The following is a 13205-nucleotide window of genomic DNA, read 5'->3' as shown; positions in this document are numbered from 1 at the left end:
TAAAAACAAACAAAACGAAATAAAATTGAAAAAGGAACGATCATACCATGGTGGGTTGTCTCCCACCTAGCACTTTTAGTTAAAGTCCTTAAGTTGGACATTTGGTGAGCTCCCTGTTATGGTGGCTTGTGCTTGAACTCATCCAGGAATCTCCACCAATGTTTGTAATTCCAATGGCCTTCGGGATCCCAAACTAGGCGCAGAAAGCCTTTGAGTAAGTTAAAGCAAGTGACAAGGCCCCAAGAGTGTTGATTTCTAGGCTGGATTCCGGGGTCCCAAATTTTGCTTTTGCACCCGTCTTCTTGTTGATCATCATGATTCCATCCGGGTAGCAAGCAATCTAAATTCTCACTAAAGCGGCCAAACAACTTCCTAGACCCATTCAGTTGAGCTTTACACCAACCTTTGCGTTTAAACTTAAAGCTTCCAACCATAATGAACCTTGCAGGACAATTCTTACCACTGGCCATCTTCCTCTTACTCTTAATGCCACAAAGAGCTCTAAGTTGACCATCCGTCTCCAGTAGCCCATATTCAAGTGGGATTAGAAAGCTAAGGGATATGAATTTTACCCACTTGAATGTTGTGAAGGATGATGGCGACTTAGGGGGAGGGGTCTCCAATAACTTCGGCAAGGTGATTTCAAGCTCTACTCCCTTGTGCTCTTTGACAACTTCCACCTCTTTGCAAACTTCTTTAATTCCAACCTCTTCCTCTAGGTAGCTTTCTTCCAATTCAATCTCTTCTTCATTACTTACCAAGGGTATGGGAGGTTGTGCTTCTTCCTCTTGAATCTCCATCTCTTGATCAACCTCTTCCAAGTCCTTAACCATGATATGTCTTGGAGGTTGTACACCCTCCTCAATATCAAATGCAACCGTCTTGGAAGGAGGTTCTATGTCTTGACTTTCCCATGGAGGTTCAACATCTCCTAAGTCTGCAACCACTTTTTCTTCTTCTTCGATAATTACAGCTTCCTCCACTTGTTCCAGTACAAAGTCATGCTCCGTACTGTCCACTAGAGTTTCTAATATTTCCTTCATGCTACGTTCTTCATTAGATTGCCCACATGAAGCCATGGGGGTTCCTTGAGTATCCGACGTCGGGAAGCTAATTGATTTATTGCTTGATTCAATTGGTGAAGGGTTGCATGAAATCGATCCACTGATTCCTTGAGATGATCCCTTGATTCTTGTTCCGCTTGGATTCCATGATTAGGATCATATGGCTCTTGGGTAGATGGATATGGACATGATGTATATGGAGGTGGTGGCTCCTTCACCTTTAGGGCCTCCTCTAACTCCTTATGAAGTATGGATTCGCGAGGATGATCCCTTCTCTCTTGTTCCATGTCAATAGCATCATTGGGATCATGTTGCTCTTGGATTGATGGATCTGGGTGCCCTTCCATGGATGGTGGTGATGGGATAGAGAGATCATTCTATGGTTAACAAGGAAGTGTACTAGAGCTTGAGGGTTGATTGTTGAAGGTATTTGGTAGTCCGATTTGGGTGAAGAGAGCTTGTATAGTAGAGTTTAGATCGGCAAGTGCTTTCTCCATGGAGGTTTGGGGTGGATCTATGTATGGTTCATTTGGTTCATAGGGTGGTTCGTATGGTGGATGTGGGTTATGGTCATATGGAGGTGAATGGTAAAAAGGGGCTTGTGAGTATGGTGGTCCAAAGTCATGTTGAGGAGAGGGTTTATATGCATATAGTGGTGATTGTTGATAGTCCATTGGAGGTGGTTGTTGCCATGAGGGTTGATCAAATCTTTGTGGCTCCTCCCATCTTTGATTGTTCCAACCTTGATGCCTGTTCTCATTATAATTTCTTCTTTCTGCAACATAATTGTAACCAGACTCATAGCCAAAAGGGTGAGAGTTCATAGTAGCAAATAAAAATTAAAAATAAAAATAAAAACAAATTTTAAATTAAAAGGTTATTTAAATTTTGAATTTGAAAATTAAATTTCAAAATTTGAATTTTAAAATTTTTTTTTAAAATTTGAATTTTGAAATTTGACTTTTGAAATAAGATAAGATAAGATAAAAATTTTAAAATAAAAATCAATAACCTCTTAATTTACAAAAAAGTAAAAAAAATAAAATAAAAATAAAAACAAATCAAAAAGCAAATATTTACAATAACTAATAATAAGGCACACGTTTGCAATTCCCCGGCAACGACGCCATTTTGATGAGAGAACTTTTGCGTGGTCTAGAAATTTACGGATAAATCCTCGTTGCAAGTATAGTTTCTAAACCTTTAAAAGTCCTTTCATACAAACGTTTTGGTTGTCACAAGTAACAAACCCCTTTAAAATTTATAATCGAGTATTTAAACCTCGGGTCGTCTTCTCAAGGAATTGCAGGGAGGTGTTCTTATTATTGGTTATGAGTTTGTAAATTGGGAGGGGGGTTTAATGTATAAGATAAAAAGCGAGAATAGTAAATGGCAAGAAAGTAAATTGTATTAAATTAAATAGATAATAAAACTCTTGGCAAGGTATGAAAACTGAAAGTCCTATCCTGGTTATCCTTATCAATTGTAATGAGAATTGGATTTTTCTCCCACTTTGTTAACCTCTAACTATGAAGGTAAGTTAAGTGGATGAATTAATTCTGATTCCTCAAGTCCTAGTCTTTCCTTGGGAAAAGTTAGAGTTAGTGGAACTCGAATTAATTCTTGAAGAATTCCAATTTTCAATTAACAATGAGTTTGATAACTCAAGAGTCTCCAATGACTCAACCAAAGCCAAAAGGAAAAAATCCAAATTATTTATATAATAAATAAAAGAAAGCAATCATAATTCTGAAATACCTCAATTAGCACTAATAAAGATATCAAATGTAACATGGAAGAGTTCATAAATTAAATTAGGAAAATAAATAAAAAGAACATTGAACCTGTGATGAAGAAGAAATAATCCTAAATCCTAAAACTAAATCCTAAGAGAGAGGAGAGAACCTCTCTCTCTAAAAAATACATCTACTCCTAAAATTGTGAATTGTGAGCTTTCTTTTGAATGGATGCATTCCCCCACTTTATAGCCTCCAATCTGTGTTTTCTTGGCCGCAAACTGGGTCAGAAACAGTCCAGAATTCGCTAGTTGCGAATTCAAACACGCTGATTTTTGTCACTACACGAGGCCGTATAGGTCACGTGGTCGCATCGCCTAAAGTCAGAGAAACTATGACATATTATATATCAAATCGAAGCCCCGGACGTTAGCTTTCCAACACAACTAGAACCGCATCGTTTGGACCTCTGTAGCTAAAGTTATAGCCGTTTGAGTGCGAAGAGGTCAGGCTGGACAGCTTAGCATTTCCTTCAACTTCTTATATTCCTTCCACTTTTGCATGCTTCCTTTCCATCCTCCAAGCCATTCCTGCCCTATAATCTCTGAAAACACTTAACACACATATCAAGGCATCGAATGATGATAAGGAGAAATTAATTTTTTGTAATTAAAAGGCTCGGGAAGCAAGTTTCTAATTATAGAATAAAATTAGGAAGGAAATATAAAACCATGCAAATATTATGAATAAGTGGGTAAAGAGTTGATAAAATCCACTCAATTGAGCACAAGATAAACCATAAAATAGTGGTTTATCAGGCACCCTTTGTGTTGGTTGTCCACTTGGCTCCTGGGAGGCATATGTCCTCTAGGATTTTGTCCAATCCCAGGTTTGATCTCATCATTCTCCTATTAAAGGAGTCTGGGTCATCTTGCAGTTGAGGCAGCTTGAAGATCTCCCTTATTTTGTCAGGATGGGTGTGAACAATCTTCCCTCTGACCAGAGTTCTATAGTCATAGAATGCGGTTCCAGCTATTCTCTGCTTGTCCGTCTGCCATAGATTAGCATAGAATTCCTGAACCATATTTCTTCCCACCTTTGTTTCAGGATTAGCTAGGACTTCCCAGCTCCTGTTTCGAATTTGCTCTTGGATCTCCAGATATTCATCTTCTTTCAGATCAAATTTAACTTCCGGAATCACTGACCTTAGACTCATTATTTTGTAAAAATGGTCTGAATGTTCTTTGGTTATGAACTTCCCTTGATTCCAAAGTGGTTTTGGAATATTTTCCTTCTTGCTTCTTGAGTCGGTTTGTTTTCCCTTGGAAGCCATGATCTTAGTGGGTATTGGCTTAGTGATCACGGATAAAGACACCAAACTTAGAGGTTTGCTTATCCTCAAGCAAAAGAAAAGAAAGGAGAGGGAAAGAGGGAGAGCCAAGCGCAACTTGTGGAGGAGAGGGGGAGGCCGAATTAGGATTTAAAGGGGAAAGGGAGGGTGGGTTCTAAAATTTTGAAGGAGATATGATAGAAGATATGATTTGTAAATGATAAGTATGATAGGAAAAAGATATGATTTAAAATTGAAAAGATATGAAAGATATTTGAAAAAGATAAATCTAAATTTTGAAAAAGATGATGTGAGGATTTGAAAAAGATATTGATGATTTGAAAAGATTTTAGAGTGAAAAGAGATAGATTTGTTTTGAAAAAGATTTGAAAATAATTTGAAGAGGATTAAGAAAAAGGGCTTATGAATTAAGATACATTTGATATTTTTTTGAAAAAAAGGATTTGAAAAATTAGGATTTGTAACATGTTTGTGCAAGAAATCATGAATTGAAACATAAAAAATGGAAAAAATTGAATTGAAAACGAAATTGCCTACTCCCCACAATCCTGGCGTTAAACGCCCAACTGCTACATGTTTTGGGCGTTTAACGCTCAGTTGTTGCTTGTTTTGGGCGTTTAACGCCCAGCTGTTGCTTCTAGCTGGCGTTAAACGCCAGAAACCCCTTTGTTACTGGGCGTTTTTCTGAACGCCCAGGATGCTGTCAATCTGGCGTTAAATGCCCAGAAGCTACTTCTTTCTGGCGTTTAATGCCCAGATGGCTATCTTTATTGGCGTTAAACGCCCAGTAGATGCTCCTTTTGGGCGTTTAACGCCCAGTTGTGCCTCTTATTGGCGTTTTCTTGCCAGTGAGCTCTTTTTCTCTGTTTTGTGTGCTGAATCCTTCTGTAACCCTGTGAACCTATGCAATTGACTCTTTACCTTATTAACATTGAACTTATATGCTTTAAAAATAAATAAATAAATAAAATGAAGAATAGGGCGAAATAACAGAAAAAGTTTTGCTAATGGCTGGGTTGCCTCCCAGCAAGCGCTTCTTTATTGTCTTTAGCTGGACCTTGCTGAGCTTTTAATCTAGCCTCAGCCTTGAGCACTCTTGCTCAACATTGCCTTCAAGATAGTGCTTGATTCTCTGTCCATTGACAATGAACTTCTTATAAGAATCAATGTCTTGAAGCTCCACATAACCATATGGTGATACACTTGTAATCACATATGGTCCCCTCCACCGGGATTTCAGTTTCCCGGGGAATAGCCTGAGCCTAGAGTTAAACAACAGAACCTTTTGTCCTAGTTCAAAGACTCTAGATGACAGCTTTCTGTCATGCCACCTTTTTTATTTCTCTTTATAAAGCTTGGCATTTTCGAAAGCAGTTAGTCTGAATTCCTCTAGCTCATTCAGCTGGAGCAATCTTTTTTCTCCGGCTAATTTGACATCAAAGTTTAGGAATCTGGTTGCCCAGTAGGCCTTATGTTCCAGTTCCACGGGTAGATGACAGGCCTTACCATACACAAGTTGGTATGGAGAGGTCCCTATAGGGGTCTTGAATGCTGTTCTGTAAGCCCACAGAGCATCATCCAAGCTTCTTGCCCAATCCTTTCTACGGGTACTTACAGTCCGTTCTAGGATTCTTTTTAGTTCTCTGTTAGAAACTTCAGCTTGTCCATTTATCTGTGGATGATATGGAGTCGCCACCTTGTGGCGAATACCATACCGGACCATGGCAGAGTAAAGCTGTTTGTTGCAGAAGTGAGTGCCCCCATCACTGATTAGTAGTCTAGGGACACCAAACCTGCTGAAGATATGTTTCTGGAGGAACTTCAGCACCGTTTTAGTATGATTGGTGGGTGTGGCAACGGCCTCTACCCATTTTGATACATAGTCAACTTCCCCCAGAATATAAGTGTTTGAGTATGATGGTGGGAAAGGTCCCATGAAGTCAATTCCCCATACATCAAACAACTTAATCTCCAAGATTCCCTGTTGAGGCATGGCGTAACCATGAGGCAGATTACCAGCTCTTTGGCAACTGTCACAGTTACGTACAAACTCTCGGGAATTCCTATAGAGTGTAGGCCAGTAGAAGCCACATTGGAGGATCTTGGTGGCTGTTCGCTCACCTCCGAAATGGCCTCCATATTGTGATCCATGGCAACGCCATAAGATCCTCTGTGCTTCTTCTCTAGGCACACACCTACGTATTATTCCGTCTGCACATCTCTTAAAGAGATAGGGTTCATCCCACAAGTAGTACTTTGCATCAGTAATTAATTTTTTCTTTTGTTGCCTGCTGTACTCCTTGGGTATGAACCTTGCAGCTTTATAGTTTGCAATATCTACAAACCATGGTATTTCCTGGATGGCAAACAAATGCTCATCCGGAAAGGTCTCAAAGATCTCAATAGAGGGGGGAAACTCCCCTTCTACTGGTTCTATCCGGGACAGATGATCAACCACTTGGTTTTCTGTCCCTTTTCTGTCTCTTATTTCTATATCAAACTCTTGCAGAAGCAAAACCCATCTTATGAGCCTGGGTTTTGAATCCTGCTTTGTGAGTAGATATTTAAGAGCAGCATGGTCAGTGTACACAATCACTTTTGATCCTACTAAGTATGATCTAAACTTGTCAACGGCATAAACCACTGCAAGCAATTCTTTTTCTGTGGTTGTGTAATTTTTCTGGGCATTATTTAAAACATGGCTAGCATAATAAATGACATGCAGAAGCTTGTCATGCCTCTGCCCCAGTACTGCATCAATGGCGTGGTCACTGGCATCACACATTAGTTCAAATGGTAGAGTCCAGTCTGGTGCAGAAATAACTGGTGCTGTGACCAGCTTAGCTTTCAGGGTCTCAAACGCTTGCAGACACTCTGTGTCAAACACATATGGCGTGTCAGCAGCTAGCAGATTGCTCAGGGGTTTTGGGATTTTTGAAAAATCCTTTATAAACCTCCTGTAGAATTCTGCATGCCCCAGAAAGCTTCTGATTGCTTTAACATTAGCAGGTGATGATAATTTTTCAATTACTTCCACTTTAGCTTGATCCACCTCTATTCCCTTGTTTGAAATTTTATGCCCAAGGACAATTCCTTCAGTCACCATAAAGTGACATTTTTCCCAGTTTAAAACTAGGTTGGTCTCTTGGCATCTTTTCAGAACAAGTGCTAAATGGTCAAGGCAGGAGCTGAATGAGTCTCCAAATACTGAAAAGGCATCCATGAAGACTTCCAAAAATTTCTCTACCATATCAGAGAAGATAGAGAGCATGCACCTCTGAAAGGTTGCAGGTGCATTACACAGACCAAAAGGCATTCTCCTGTAAGCAAATACTCCAGAAGGACATGTGAATGCTATCTTCTCTTGGTCCTGAGGATCTACTGCAATTTGGTTGTAACCTGAATAGCCATCCAAAAAGCAGTAATATTCATGACCTGCTAGTCTCTCTAGCATCTGGTCTATGAATGGTAAAGGAAAATGATCCTTTCTGGTGGCTGTGTTGAGCCTTCTGTAGTCAATACACATGCGCCACCCTGTAACTGTTCTTGTAGGAACCAGTTCATTTTTTTCATTATGAACCACTGTCATATCTCCCTTCTTGGGAACAACTTGAACAGGGCTCACCCAGGGGCTATCAGAAATAGGGTAAATAATCCCAGCCTCCAGTAATTTGGTGACCTCTTTCTGCACCACGTCTTTCATGGCTGGATTTAGCCGCCTCTGTGGTTGAACCACTGGCTTAGCATCATCCTCCAATAGGATTTTGTGCATGCATCTAGCTGGGCTTATGCCCTTAAGGTCACTTATGGACCACCCAAGAGCTGTCTTGTGTGTCCTCAGCACTTGAATTAGTGCTTCCTCTTCTAGTGGGTTTAAAGCAGAACTTATGATCACTGGAAAAGTGTCACCTTCTCTCAGAAATGCATATTTCAGGGATGGTGGTAATGGCTTGAGCTCGAGTTTAGGAGGTTTCTCCTCTTCCTGAGGAAATCTCAGAGGCTCTTTCAGTTCCTCTGAACCCTCCAAATCAGGCTAAACATCTTTAAAGATGTCTTCCAGCTCTGATTCGAAACTCTCAGCCATGTTGACCTCCTCTACCAAAGAGTCAATGATATCAACTTTCATGCAGTCTTTTGGTGTGTCTGGATGCTGCATGGCCTTGACAACATTCAACTTAAACTCATCCTCATTGACTCTCAGGGTTACTTCCCCCTTTTGGACATCAATGAGAGTTCATCCAGTTGCTAGGAAAGGTCTTCCTAGAATGAGAGTAGCACTCTTGTGCTCCTCCATTTCCAGCACTACAAAGTCAGTGGGAAAGGCGAATGGCCCAACCCTGACAATCATGTCCTCAATCACGCCTGATGGGTATTTAATGGAGCCATCAGCAAGTTGGAGACATATCCGGGTTGGTTTAACTTCTTCAGTTAAACCAAGCTTTCTGATAGTGGATGCAGGTATTAAGTTGATGCTTGCCCTAAGATCACATAAAGCTGTCTTAGTGCAATTACCCTCTAATATGCATGGTATTAGAAAGCTCCCGGGATCTTTAAGCTTTTCTGGAAAGCTTTTCAGAATGACTGCACTGCATTCTTCAGTGAGGAGAACTCTTTCAGTTTCTCTCCAATCCTTCTTATGACTCAAGATCTCCTTCATGAACTTGGCATAAGAAGGTATTCGCTCAAGTGCCTCTGCAAATGGAATCTTTATTTCAAGAGTCCTGAGATAATCTGCAAAGCGAGCAAATTGCTTATCCTGCTCCTCTTGGCGGAGTTTTTGAGGATAAGGTATCTTAGTTTTATATTCCTCAACCTTAGTTACTGCAGGTTTATTTCCTACAGAGGTGGTTGGAGAAGCCTTTTTAGAGGAGTTGTTATCAGCACTTGTGTGTGTCTGATCCCTCACTGGCATTTGAATGCCAGGGTTAGAAACTGGAGTGGCGTTGGATGCCAACTCCTTACTTGTTCCTGGCGTTTGAATGCCAGAACTGAGCTTCCATTGGGCGTTTGACGCCAAATCCTTGCCTGTTTCTGGCGTTTGAACGCCAGAGTTATTCCTCTCTGGGCTCTTACTGTCCTCAGAGGGATTTTGGATAGCAGTTTGTTCTTTTCTTGGCTTCCTGCTGCCTTGAAGTGAGGTATTTAATGTTTTTCGACTTCTTAATTGAACTGCTTGGCACTCTTCTGTTATTTGTTTTGATAACTATTTTTCTGTTTGCTTCAACTGTACCTCCATATTTATATTAGCCATTCTTGTGTCTTGTAGTATCTCCTTGAATTCGGCCAGCTGTTTTGTTAGAAAGTCTAATTGCTGATTGAATTCAGTAATTTGTCAATAGAAACTTGTTAAAACCTTTCTTTAAACATTTCAAAATTAAACTTGTCAATAGACATTCAGGTTCTTTCAAAGTCATTGAAACTTCTTTAATTGAAACCCCCAAGTCAAATTCAAAGGCATAAACCCTTTTCACATCCAAACAGCTTTAAAACACAAGTTTCATCTAAATAACCTTCTCTTGAAAGAGATACAATGCCTTTCTTAAGAAGCAAGACTAAATCACAATTTCCTCTTTATTAATTCATTTCGAAAGCATGAATCATCCTTTTCTCGATAATTCAAATAAAATAGTAGAAGTCTTTAACTCATCATTTTCCAGACAACATTTCAATAAAGACTCGGATTTTATAGAAATTTCGGCAGCACCTCCCCTAAAACTTGGACTTTTGCCACCCGGTTCGGGTCCCAACTAAACCATTTCTCATTCCTTTTCAACAGCTCAAAACCAGAAATCAATTCAAAACAAGCTAAATCCAACAGTCGCCTCAGTGGCATATTTCAAGAAAACCATTTCAAGATCAACTCAATATCAACCGATTTAACTCATTTCCAAAGCTTTAAAGAAACGGCTCAATAACAAATCATTTGTCCAACACCAAGTCAATTAAAGTAAACCAGGCTAAATTCAAAAGTGCGTTCGACCTTTCACATTATCAAGATAATTAACTCAATTCAAATCAATCCTCAACGGATCAAACTCAGATTTCAAATCTTTAAAGAATCAACCTCAAAACAATATATTTCACAAGCCGACAACAATTCATCCAAACAAGCATCCCTAACCATTCGAGACAATCAAATATCACACAAGGCAGATACAATCACCAAATACCAATTGTCTCATATCAGTATCCATATGTAATAATTTCAATACATAAAACATAGTTTTTGGAAAGCGCCCCTACCTCAAAACGCAATTCCATAACCCAAATGCCTCACAGAGTCCTTTTTGTCCTCAACTCAAAATCACCGGCAACCAAAACCTCGGCTCTACTTGTTACCCTCAAAATCAGAAACAGCTACAAGCGCATAAGCAAACCGGATTCTAACTCCTAACACAATAATACCGCAAGTCCTTAATATACATAACAAGACATTAACGTGGAGGTTTCAAAACGTAAAATACTCACTGAATTAACAAAACAGCCGCAGCTCCATATCAACCTGGTAGCGGCTCCGTCAACCGCCTCAAGCGGCAGCGGCAATATAAGACTCCGACAACCGCGACTGCACAACAACGTCATGACGATAAAGACCCATGAATAGAAAGGAATGAAGACCAAATGCAAGGACCCTTACCGGCAGTGGTTTTCCGGTGGCTAAGCTGCATTCTCCGGCAGCAGAAACGGCAAAAGCCTCGGCTATGGTTTTAGCAGCGGTGGTAAGAACAGCAACCCAGGGGTGACGGCGACGCGGCTCCACCACTAGTGACCGAGGAGCGTGACAGAGGCGTTTCCCCCACTCAATGGCGACCTCTCCTTCAAACCGGATCGGGGTAGACCTCCAGTAGTGGCGAGGCAGCAGCTTCGAACAGCAAGCCACGGTGATGGAGGACTTCGGCGATGGTGGAAGGGCAGCGGAGGACCTGCGATGGCGGAGGCACTACTACAGAACAAGATCCCCCTTCCGCTGATCTCTCTCTCTCTCTCCTATTCGAGATTCTCTCTTCGGCCCTCCGTGGATGACGAGGACTCAGATTCCACGGTGAGGAGGACGACGGCGCGAGCATCACAGCGGCGGCGGCAAGCTAGTCTACGACGAGGAGGACGTCGAAAGCCCCACGCTCAGCCTCTCCCTCTCTCCGACGCTACCCTCTGCGAACATCCTCTTGTCGCGGAACGGCGGCAGCAGTGCGGATGGCCACTCGTAGGGCTGGTGACAGCGACGCGACGGCAGTGATGAAGCCCGACGCGCTGGCGCGGCCTCCTTTCTCCTCTCCTCTTCTTCTCCTTCGGACATCGTGCGCCGTGGGTGTTGTGCTTCTGATTCCCCCTCATCTTCTTTTCTGTTTCTGTTTTCCTTTTCCATCATGGAAAAGAAACGCTGCTGCTGAGTTAGGAAGAAGGGGGTTTCGGCTGCAGCTGGGGCATGGGGAAAACAAAGGGTTACCGGGTCATGGGTTAGGGTTTTAGGGTTAGGGGTAAATTGGTAATTTCACTTAAAATTGGGAATAATATAGTAATTGAAACCCAAATTAAATCCAACATTAATTATATATAGAAAATACTATTTGCTCACCAATTTCACAAATTATTTTCAATAAAATGCCCAAATCTAAAAATTAGAAATAGTATACTTAATTTCTTCATTTTCCAAAATAGCAGTAATAATATTTAAAATATTATTTATCTAATCCAAATCATATAAAATCCTTATTATTTCATAACTATCAACCTTATACTTTAAATATAGAAAATAATCCAATAATTATAAAATTGGATAATAATCATAACTTATCTCAAATCCAATCAATCAAAACTTGCCTTAATTATCTTTAATAAAATAATCCCTGAAATTAAGGCTATAAATAACTGTAGGATTTGAGACTTGATCATAATAAGAGTTTTCAAATATTCTGGGTCTTACATTCTACCCACCTTATAAAAATTTTCTCCCTCGAAAATTGACACAAAATGAAAGAAATTCCATAACAGTTCACCCTTGAACACATTTAAGGAAGAAGCAAAAATATCTCAAAATATAATCATATATATACGATTTTCAAATACTTTGATCGTCATATGCATAAGGGTGCAAAGGTAGGAGTGTGATTGCAAAGCAAACATTACAAGGTAGGCTTGATGCAAAAGATAACATGGGTCAATCATGTGATAGTAGGGCAAGGCATCAAAGGCTATAAAACAGGATGAGGTTAAAACGTGCTTAACATCCGCACACTAATCTCATATCAGCCTCAGGGCTTCAACTTTCCAACCTCATCAGGCACTTTTCAATACTCATATCCGACCACAAGACTGACAACCGCAACCCGTTCGCAAGGAACAAAACACTCACAACTCATACGTTGCACACCTACCGCCTCAACTTCTGTATGCACATATCACGTCTTAAAGAACTAACGCATCGCGTTACTACGTCTACAGATCACACGTGATATCAAAACAATTCTCGAGTCTACTCAGAAGAATACGAGATCTTAGAAAGGAGAGACAAATGTCAAAGACAATACTCATAGATTTGAAAGAATATATCCAATTCCAGATAAACAAGGATGTTCAAGCAATGAAGTTTGCTAGACACAATTCAATTGACAACTTCAAAGATAACCCTTAGATCAAAGAAGTTCAATAGGATCAATAAGAAGAAAACCAGCGCATCAGTTTGAAACAAACCAAGCTGAGTCGAGGAAGCATGAGGTTTACAGAAGAGAATATTTCAAACCCAAGACAAAGCTCACAGAACTCAAGAGCATGATTAAAAATACTTTCGAATACATTGGTCATGAAAGAGCCGAAAACTTGCGAAAAAACCACTTTGCAGTCTAGAAGAAAAGTTGAGCAACAAACATTCTTCAAGAGAGTAGCAATAGCATAAACGTGGCTTCACTTCAATACAATTTCATGTTGAAATAGATCATGTAGAGTTTTAAAAACAAGATGCATACCGGCTTGGCTATGAGCTAAAATATTTTCATCAAATGTTTTAGAAAATTAGTTAAGTGCACAATCTTAACCAAAAGTAATTCACAAAACTCA

Source organism: Arachis ipaensis, chromosome B8, assembly GCF_059453495.1.
Source record: "Arachis ipaensis isolate K30076 ecotype BB chromosome B8, ASM5945349v1, whole genome shotgun sequence".
NCBI lineage: Eukaryota > Viridiplantae > Streptophyta > Magnoliopsida > Fabales > Fabaceae > Arachis > Arachis ipaensis.
Note: the sequence above shows the minus strand (reverse complement) of the source record.